This window comes from Peromyscus eremicus, chromosome 9 (assembly GCF_949786415.1).
Source record: "Peromyscus eremicus chromosome 9, PerEre_H2_v1, whole genome shotgun sequence".
Classification (NCBI taxonomy): domain Eukaryota; kingdom Metazoa; phylum Chordata; class Mammalia; order Rodentia; family Cricetidae; genus Peromyscus; species Peromyscus eremicus.
Genome location: NC_081425.1, coordinates 80,769,324 through 80,779,279, shown reverse-complemented (window position 1 = coordinate 80,779,279; position 9,956 = coordinate 80,769,324). Strand labels below are relative to the sequence as shown.

The 9,956-nt window shown below is 43.4% G+C and overlaps 1 protein-coding gene and 1 long non-coding RNA gene across 5 annotated transcripts in view; one reads left to right on the top strand and one right to left on the bottom strand.

Moving 5' to 3' along the window:
- Positions 1 to 9,956, top strand: part of Kcnma1 (potassium calcium-activated channel subfamily M alpha 1) — a 715,240-nt gene that overhangs the window by 371,910 nt on the left and 333,374 nt on the right. The window lies entirely within an intron of this gene.
- LOC131919563 (uncharacterized) overlaps positions 304 to 9,956 on the bottom strand; it is a 32,478-nt gene continuing 22,825 nt past the window's right edge. The window contains exons 4-5 of the long non-coding RNA XR_009381287.1: positions 1,787 to 1,943; positions 304 to 647 (exon numbers count right to left, since the gene is read on the bottom strand). This is a non-coding gene — a long non-coding RNA (uncharacterized LOC131919563). The remainder of the gene's footprint in view (positions 648 to 1,786; positions 1,944 to 9,956) is intronic.

Here is a 9,956-nt window from a genome sequence, read left to right as displayed (position 1 = left end):
ATGCATCCAGATTTTAAGAAAACCTCATAATCCCATTTCTCTGCTGATTTTTGACAAGTATGTGCTTTTTAATCTTTGTATATGAAAATGAATCTTCCTAGATTAAGCGATGTCTTCCTTTCTCCCCCTCCTCCATGGCAATAAAATACCCTGAAAAAAGCGACTCAAGGGAGAAAGGGTTTATTTCAGCTCACAATTTCATGGTGCAGTCCATCACGGCAGGGAAGCAGCAGGAGCTTGAAGCAGTTGATCACATCACATTCATAATCAAGAAGCAGAGAGCTGTGGATGCAAGGGCTCGCCTTCTTTTTCCATTTTCTTGGTGCCCAACCAAAGGAATGGTCCCACTTCCTACTTCAATTAACTTAACCTAGATAATGCTTGACACCATTTCCAGAGGTGATTCTAGTCCTTATCAAGTTGACAATAGAGATTAATCATCATAAGAAGTCTATGCTGTCATGAGATGTCTTCATTAGATGTTTTCAAGCTATATAGACCATTATTAGGACCTGTTAGAAATGGGTGGGGTGGCTCTGGTGAGGAACACGAGGTGCTGGAACTTGGGGAGTTGCCTAAAGTAGACCTAACTGCTGCTGATTGTTCCCAAAAGCAGAAATAGACTCGTGTGGTCAGATCTTGTGATGCTGCAAAGGGAAGAGAGAAAGCTGGCCTTACAAATTGTATCTCCAATTTTAAATTACTGACCGCTGCCATAAAACTTTCAAAGTGCCCAGAAAGCCAAGCAAAACACCTCTGCAGGCCAGATTTTGTTTTCAGTCTCTACTCCAAACTCTCTCTTTCTCTTCTTGAATTAGCTCAGCTCCAGGGGTGCCAGGAAATGTTCTTAACCATTGCTCCTCCATCCCTCCAAAAAGGGCCCCTTCTCCCTCCAGGGTGGAGAAACTTTGGTCTGTATGTGCCCAGGGGTTATTTCTCATAAAACACACTTTCAAACACTGCTTAATTGAATTCCCAATTTTCCCTAAGCAAGTACTGTATGCCATAGTAATAAATCAGCCACGACTTACTGTAAAGCCCCAAAGCTACGTCATCTCTGAAAAATAACGTCTTTAGAACCCCATAAACATACTCCTCTGTTTGTTTAAGGACTGCAAGAGCTTTTTAAACATAGTTGCTAAGTCACAAGGGAGTATTTTCCAGGACATAAATGGAAGCGAGCACAACCCCCTTCAATTGTCAAATTCTTTATGAGAAGCCAAAATCTGTCCATTCTGCTAGTGGATTATCTTTACCAGAACAGACTCGATAATACTAAATATGTAAGTGTCAATGATTATTGGAGACTTTTCTGACTTGTTTTGCTAAATGACCACTTTATGCAAAGCTTGACTTAATTTCTAACAAAATAGATAGACAGTACAAATTGGCATAGATAAATCATGACCACAGTTTTTAATCAGCCTAATGTTCCTGGGAGTTCTTAAGCTGTCATCCCTTCAAAAGCAATGGAAGTGTGTCTGGGCCTGTCTCCCAAGATCGCTGTGCAGGCTGCACTGAGTCACTGAACTTTTGGGTTTTGCATGGAAACTTGGCACTTTGGGTTAGCGTAGCAACGGGCTTTGTTTGAGCATGGAGCCCAGGACTCAGATATTTCAGAACTAGGAAAAAGATGGTCATCTTATGCCACCTCTGATTTCCACAGAGCTGTTTCATCAGGTTAGTTTCTGCATGGAAAGCTCCCAAGCTTCCTTTCACTTGTCATCACACACAGGAAGAAACTGTAGGCAGGACATAGGACATTTAGTGTTAGGATCCAACTCACCCTTCATGAGAACACTCTGTCCTGTGTTCTGAGCCCATACCACGATGGAACAATAGCTGATGGCTGTCTATAACCTCTACCGTCACCCCATGCCGGAAAATGCCGAGAAACCCCGTAGCCTCTTCTGAGATACACTTGATAGTGATACCCCGAGAAACTGCAGAGATAGGATGCAGAGAAAGGTGAAAACACTGTGGATGCAATCAGGAACCTCCACCTGTGCTTTTCCTCTAGCAGCAGGGGGACGTGAGCCAGGAGTGCATTCAGGACTTTGCCCTCTCCATAATCGCATGGGTGAGAATAATCAAGCACGTTCTGTAAAGAGCTACATCAATAATTGAGACATGTACCAGACAGCCATGCAGCCTGTTGGGGACTTCAAACACAATCTGTTACAGGACATGGACGAGGCTGGGGAAGTAGGGAAGGAGGCTGTGCATCTGTGTGCCCGCAGGTACTACACCAGCTTGGAGGAGGCATGAGCGAGCAGCAGTCCGCACTGCAGTGAGTGAAAACATAGAAGGCAATGTGGATAGCTAACCGTGTGGAATGAGCGCGATGGCTTGTGGGTCAAGTGCACCCTTCTTTGAGAACTGGATAGACACTACAGAAATCTTTATTTGCCAAGGACCCTAACACTGGTCCATGGATCCCATACTGAGGCCTTCTACTCTATCGGCTGGTTCTTTTGCTAGTTCACGGCAGTTTCTTCCGCCATAAGGGTCCTGGAGACACACAGAGTCTTTAAACTTAAAGGTTAACTAGCAGTCAGTTGGGAACCCCTGTCCCTCCTGCGGTCCAAGTGTTATTCTCTTTGCTCTTGTACCCTAACGCATTGGGATCTTGGCCATGAAGAGGCAGTGTTCATAAAATGAAGTAAGGAGGGCCCCGGGTTTCCTAGCTTTCCTTATGACTTTAGATCCCACAGAAAAGAAGAGCCAAGATGAAGAGTATCTATTTTGGGGCAGATCTGAGAGTTCTTGCTTTCTGCTTCTTTCCTGTTTGTGAGCTTCTACCTGCTATTAAAGGAAAAGATCCTCCTTTGGCTGTGATTTGGGGGTGCAAGCAATTAGCAGCTGGTCAAGTCACCTGAGACCCACGTGCTATGCCAGGACCCAGGCACCATTGGGTTTAAATAGATACAAACAGCTGCCATGTCTCCATCTGGCTGTATCCACTGACCACCCTAAAGGAGGCAGAGCCAGGCTTGGGAAGTCACTGGGGACCCCTGTTGGTTCATCCACCAGGCTTCAGACCAATTTGACAGAAAACAGAAGAGCAGCTGGGGCTGTGAGAGGGCCACTCTTCCCTGAATTCCCCGCCTCTTCCAGATTCCTTCCTATCCTCACCTGTCTCCAAGCCAGCCAACTGTGACAGTTTAATTGGTGTGGGGAAGGAGAGGCAGTAGGAAGCAGGCAGGGGTGACCAGTGTTCTGGAAGAAGAAGACTCCTCTGGGATGAGGGCATGGAACCGTGACAGGCAGGCCTGAGAAAGCTGTATACTGGCAGGTCAGGGAGCCTGGCTCCTGGTTTTCCAGTTCTTCCTCTTAGGACTGGTGAGGTCAGGGTTGTGCATTCCCATTGGCTCTCAGTGCCTCACCACTGAAGGGCTAAGAGCTATGCTGGGAGGCCCAGTGCAGAAGTGAGATGGATACGAAAGATGCCTAGTGCATTAACTGCGAGATTGAGCTCTTTACTGCTTTAATTTCGTTCTCCTGCTTTATGACTGTGCATCCTTGAACAAACTAGTTAACCTTACAAAGAAGATGTAAGCTTTTTTCCTTTGCAAAATGGGGTGACTGTGGTGATGAGGGATAGAAATAACAGCAACTGTGTGATAGTTCGTGGGGGAAAAATCACATGATGCATGGAAAGCTCTTAGCACAGGACTAAGCATGAAGGTAGCTCAGGACATTAGATGCCACTAAGATTGTCTTTTAAAGGTTTGCTTTGGAGCTTTCAACTGGTCTTAGTAGGGAAAATTAAGATGCCAAAACTTAGACACAAAGTGAAATGTGTTAGACGGTGGTACAATGATCAATTATGGGATTCACTACTAGGCTCCTGAATGCATGGCTCGTGAGAGCCACAGATCTCAAAAGATGCAGCTGGTTCACAAAATGAGCCTGGGCCAGGTAAGATCCAGATCCAGCCAGGAGTGTGGGATGACTTTATGTACCTTTGCTTCAGTTGGGGAAATAGATTCATAGACCCTGTGTTCTGATTTGTGATGTAAAACATTTCTGTCCATGGGATTGGCTAACAAGTAGCTTGAGAAACACTAGCTTGGAGTCTATATAAGTGCGTGTGCCTTCTGGGCTGACAGGTATTAAGGGAGCCTTTGGGGTATGCTAGCGTTGGGTCCAAAGCCACTGGGTAGAATTACCTAATGTAGAAGCAGAGGTAGAGTTAGTAGCCCAAGACTATTCTCAGCTTTCACCTCAACTCCAAATTAGTGGGGCATGCCCCAAACTACTTTCAAAATTAATAATTCACTGGGAGGAACCCCGGAATTCATAAAAGTAATTGTGTTCATGGTGACAGTTTTACAGGGAAAGAACCGAGATTATATTAGCCAAGGATTATATTATATTATGCACAGGGCAGAGTCTAGGAAAGTTGCGCACGTGGAGCATGTTGCTTCCATTATTCACATGTGACCACATGCCCTCCACACATGCAATCAAGGAGCCCCGCTCAGCCTCAGAGTTTGATTTTGCTGGGCTTGATCATGTAAATCTGTGTGTTTATGCCCATTACTAGCTAGTCTCAGTCTCCACCTGCTGGTCCAAATCACACTGTTAAACATTCCAGTGTGTTCAGCCCTCATCCATAAACAGACTGTGGCCATATGGTTGGCCCAACACCCCAGGTAGACACTTTTGTCAGTTACAACGTTCCAAGGGCTTAGAGATTGCCTTCCTGAAGCTACAGGCAAAGATTGGAGCTGCCTTTGAGCAGAGGTACCATCTTTGCAACACATGCAATAAGGTCAATATACAGACTTTTCGTGGGAAGTCTGCTCTTGGTTCCTTCTACCGCTTCCACATGTAGCAGAGGAGAGGGAACCCCAGCTTCCTGAACTTTAGTGCCCACAAGGTTTTGTTCATGTGTGAACCATCACTGTTGGAAACACACATGGCTGGGTCCAGCCCTGTAGACCCTATGTACCTGTGGACTGCATTACCTGCAAGGTGAGCCTGAAGCAGGAGATGGGGAAGGAGCCAGTCTGACTGCGTGTTCTGGAGGCAGGAAGTACCCTTGAAAGAAGGCTTTGCTTTCAACCCTCTTGCTGCTCTGAGGTGATGAGAACGTTCCCTGTGCCTTGTTTCTTTGCAAACCTGATGGGTCTTTCTCCAGTAACCCTCAATAGCCTTAAAGAATAATACCTGCCTCTCTGTTCCGGCTTAACTTCTGTACCATGAGCCTGGATAAGGGCAAAGGTCTCAGATAACTCTGAGACCTTCAGCAAGGGAATCAAAAGCAGATCTAGCCTGTCATTGGGCCGGACTGTCTCTTTGTAACCTGATCTCCAACCGGGGGCAATTGGAATTCAGCATAATGAAATGTTTAATGTCTTGCCTGGATGAAGCTATGTCTCTAATATTTAGAGATGCCAGCTGACCCCAGGAGGGGAGTGAACAGGGTTTGGCTAATGACCTCTTTGTATTCATTGTGCTTGCAGAGACAAACTTTTCTGAAATGAGTCTTCTCGCATGGAGTGACCTGTCTATACCTGGTTCTGTTGTGTTTCTGCTTAGGTGTTTTTCTGCCATGGTCCATAAACTGGACAGTGGAAAGAACATTTTGTTGGAAACATCCCTGACCTCTGCATTCCAGGGCATTTTTTTTTTTAAACTTAACGGGATCTTAGCTTTTTTGGTTGAGCAATAAGCACATTTTTCTTCCCTTTCTCTGACATTCTTGTTCCATTTTTTCCTCCAAGACATGTCTTATTGTAGTGAAATGCAGGTAGACTGGCCACAGGTCATCACTTTCTAATTCATTAGCTGAGTGATCTTGAATTGATATCAACTTCTCTGACCCTTGGTTTCCTCAACTGTCAATATGGATAATAATTTATTACTGCAAGCAAGGTGCTTACTACAGGCACATGGCACACTATGTGCTTACTCCTGAGCATGGGGAACACTAGGTACTTAATACTGGCCACAGGGCACCCTGGTGTTTATTAAACTGGATGACAATAGTGGCACAAACATGAAATTATTTTCACTATGAATTACACATCAGTAGTTTGGTATCATTAATCTTGATTTTCATTAAGCTGATGATTTAGCTCTTGTTTGGAAATTATTGATGACCCAGTAACTCAATGTTTATTGTATGGCTGTTGTGTGCCAGGCACTATTTGAAGCTCTCAGCCCTTATATTTTAGTATCAGGGGGGAGACAAATGCACAAATTGACAAATAAATAAATGTGATGATGATTTTGATTGATGATAAATACAGATAATTATTTCTTCTCTGTATTTATAATGACAACTGATAATGAGGGAAGCCAGATTTCTTCATTTTGTGTGTGTGTTTGGGACTCCTTTGGAGGCCTAATGAAATCTATGGCTTCATTGTCAGAACATTCTTAACTTACAAATACATATCATAAAACATTGGATTACAAGGAAAACAATTACTTAAATGCAGTTATTGGAATCTAAGAACCAGTTCTATAATGTGGCATGCCTAATTATTGATGAAGGTATTTTTATCAATAGCTATCGACAGCTATAACATATCAGCATGATTCATCAGTAGGATAAATGTGTTTGAAGAGTTATGCCACATTTATAGTCTTATCTATAAATGATATCTGTGTTTCTGCTGTTACCAAAACCATTCATAGTTTCCATTAGTTGCCTCCATTTATGATGAAAGAAAGCCACAGATTTGAATTAGAGAATCATGAAAATGAATATGTGATTTTTCTCATTCAAATTTGAAGAGTCCCTAAATAATCCCCACAACCTGCTGAGCTGTGGCCAAGGTCAAGGACCCAGAGACTAGAGGGTACCTTGTGCTGTGGTTTGAATTCTGACCTCAGACAGATGAATAAAGTGATTCTGCCTTTTAAAATTCGTCCTAGACATAAGGATCAATAGAACAGACTTGAGAATTCAGACATGAATCCATATTTCTGCAGTTAGATAAGTTTTTGACAAGGGTAACAAGATCCTTCAATGGGGTAATGAACAGCCTGTTAATGAGTAGGGCTGGGATAACTTGTATATCCACATGTAAAAGAATAAACTCAGACCCTTACCTTATACCATAACAAAATTAACTCAAAGTAGACTAGAGTTTCCCTAGAAGAACAAAACTGTTATCCATGGTTGAACCTTTGTGGCGTTGGATTTGACAGTGAATCCTTGAACATAAAACCCTAAGGAGAAGCAACAACAAATCATCAGTAAGAATGAAAGCTTTTGTGTGTCAAAGGATCTTATGAAGAAAAAGCAATACAACCTGCAGAACTGGAAAAAAATGTTTGCAGAACATGTATCCAGTGATAAACTTACATCTGGGCTGTACGAAGAGCTTTTCTTTCTCAGTAATGAAAGATAACCTGATTTAAAATGGACAGAGCTAATGAATAGATATTTTTCCAAAGAAGATACACATGACCAACAAGAATATGAAGGAAAATCAACCAGACACATTCACTTTTAGTCATCAGTGAAATGCAAATCAAAACACAAGATACCATTTCACATTTCCTAGGAAGCCTACAAGAAAAAAAAGATCAGCATGAACACCGGTAAGAACGTGGGCAAATTGCAATTCCTGTGTGTTGCTATTAGGACGGCATAAAAGCCCTAGAACATTCCTCAGAAATAATCTTTCCGTCCAAGTCTTTACCTGAGCACTCAAAGCATATGTCGGCACAGAACTTGCCCTGAGGATTTGTAATAACTTACAGCAGTTAAATGATGAGAAGTGCCGTCAATACCCATCAATGGCTGATTGGATTAAGAGAATGTGATATATCCAAGTACAATTCAGCTATTAAAAAGTAATGAAGTTTCTACATACTCCATAGTATGAATGAACCTTGAAACCATTATACTAATGTGAAAGAGAGTTGGGAAAGACCATTAGTATGTGACTCCATTGATACTATCAAGACCTGGGGGACTGTATGGAAAGAATATATTAGAGCTGGCTTAAGGCTCCAGAGATAGGGTTAGCAGGCACAGAAGGGGTTGGTAGTGGGTACAAATTTCTTTTTTGAAGTGAGGAAAGTATTCTACAGTACTTTTAGGGATGTTTATATGTAGTGGATAGCCATTCCAGCTTTGATCTGGAAGTTCCAACCCCCATTGAGACTTCGGCAACTGTCACGCCTACAAGGTGGGGCCAAGGGAGGCGCCTGGAGACCCAAGATCTGGATGGGCGAGGCTCTCTCTGTTCCAGGACGCTGGACGGTGGAGGTGGGCCAAGCAGAGCTCCAGAGAACACCACTGGACTGTGATACACCTTCCCCAGACCCCGCGACCTACCTATCCCTTAATTTGTAAGTTACGCCATTAAATAAATCTCCTTTTAACTACATGGAGTGGCCTTAATAATTTCACCAATATTTATACAATGGTGTATACTAAGAGCAATTGAATCATATACTTTAGGTACATGAATTATAACTCAATAAAGCTGTTTGTTATAAGATAGTCATTCTAGATGGGATGTGAAAAATAGAGTATAGGGAGATGTGAAAAGGTAGGAAAAATAATTGGAAAGCTGTCTCATTAGTCTTGCTGAGAGATTGAAATCAGAGTCAAGGGCAAAAGCATGATTCCACTTTTACCCCGAGGCTGTGACTTTTCACGTTCACAATCAGTTTGTTCAGTGGGAGCAGATCTCAGATTAACCAGGAAAGACTCACTTCGACTCCTGTTCCTAAGATGTCTTTACCAAGTACATTTTTCTCAGACACACAGATAAAAGAACAAGAACATGCCATTTAATGGGCACTATAGGACTTGGATAGTGTCAGCAAAGTAATGGAGAAGACAACCACATCTCCTCCATCTGTAGGTCCCAAAGGAGAGCCTTGCCTTGGTGACTTGTCCACCCAGATGTGTTGAGCTGAGTTGCTCAGTGTACCTTCTCTAGAGGTAGCTGGACTTTGGTAATGAAAAAGCTCTAGAAATTTAAAAAGCCATCAGATTGTAAACTGAGGTCTACCTCATCCCGATTAGTAGCAAATCAAACACATTCTCTGAAGGTGGAAAATTCACTGTAGCTTCAGGGGTGGGTGTTCCTGGATCAGAAACCTTCTCCTGCAAGAATGGATACAGGATCCGGGAGAGGTGAGGTACAGTCCAGCTGGGTTCTCTGGAGAACTCTACTCGGTTTACCATCCACCATCCAGGATCGCTAGGAACCAAGAGTGCTGGGCTCCCATCTCGGCCCTGCCTCGGGGGCAGGTCATAGTTAGGTGTGACCTTTACTGGAAGCATCACTGGGGGTAGTACTTCCAGGTCAAAGCTGGAACAGCTACCCACTACAGGCTCCTCCGTGCTTTGCCACTCTGAAGAAACTGGACACTAGTAAGAAAGAAAGGACAGGCTTGTGTCTGCCTTCAAACCTCTCTTCCTAACTACCTGTGGGTTGTGGCTTGGCCCTTATCATAGAGCATATTCTTTGCAATGGGTTCCCATGCCAAATCATGGTTAATTAAGTAATACACTTTTAATATGTCTGTTCTGTGGCTCAGTTTAGGATGGTGAGAGAGACAGTGCTGGCTGAGGAACCCCAAAGCTAAACCGATCTAGCCATTCACATTGCCCCTCCTTGATGGGTTGCCCCCTCTGTTAACTTTCCATCTTGTCCACAGTCATTATTGCTGCTCAAGCTCCTTCCAGAACGCAGCCTTCTTATTCATTGTAAAAGACAAAGCTCTTGGCCACAAGCCTCTTTCTTTGGAGGAGTCAGTGGTATTTATATTACCTATGGGGTTTACACATTCATCCCTAGTTATGACTTACAGCCACACTCACCAAATAGCACCCACTAAATCCCAGGGATATCATTTCCACCGTGAGCTGTGTTTCTCTTAGTTCAAGCATTTGAGTCCTTACGTAGAGTGTTGGGCGCCACACTTTTCTCAGGGTTGTCCCAAAGGTCAGGAAGATCTGTGAGAGGTGGGTG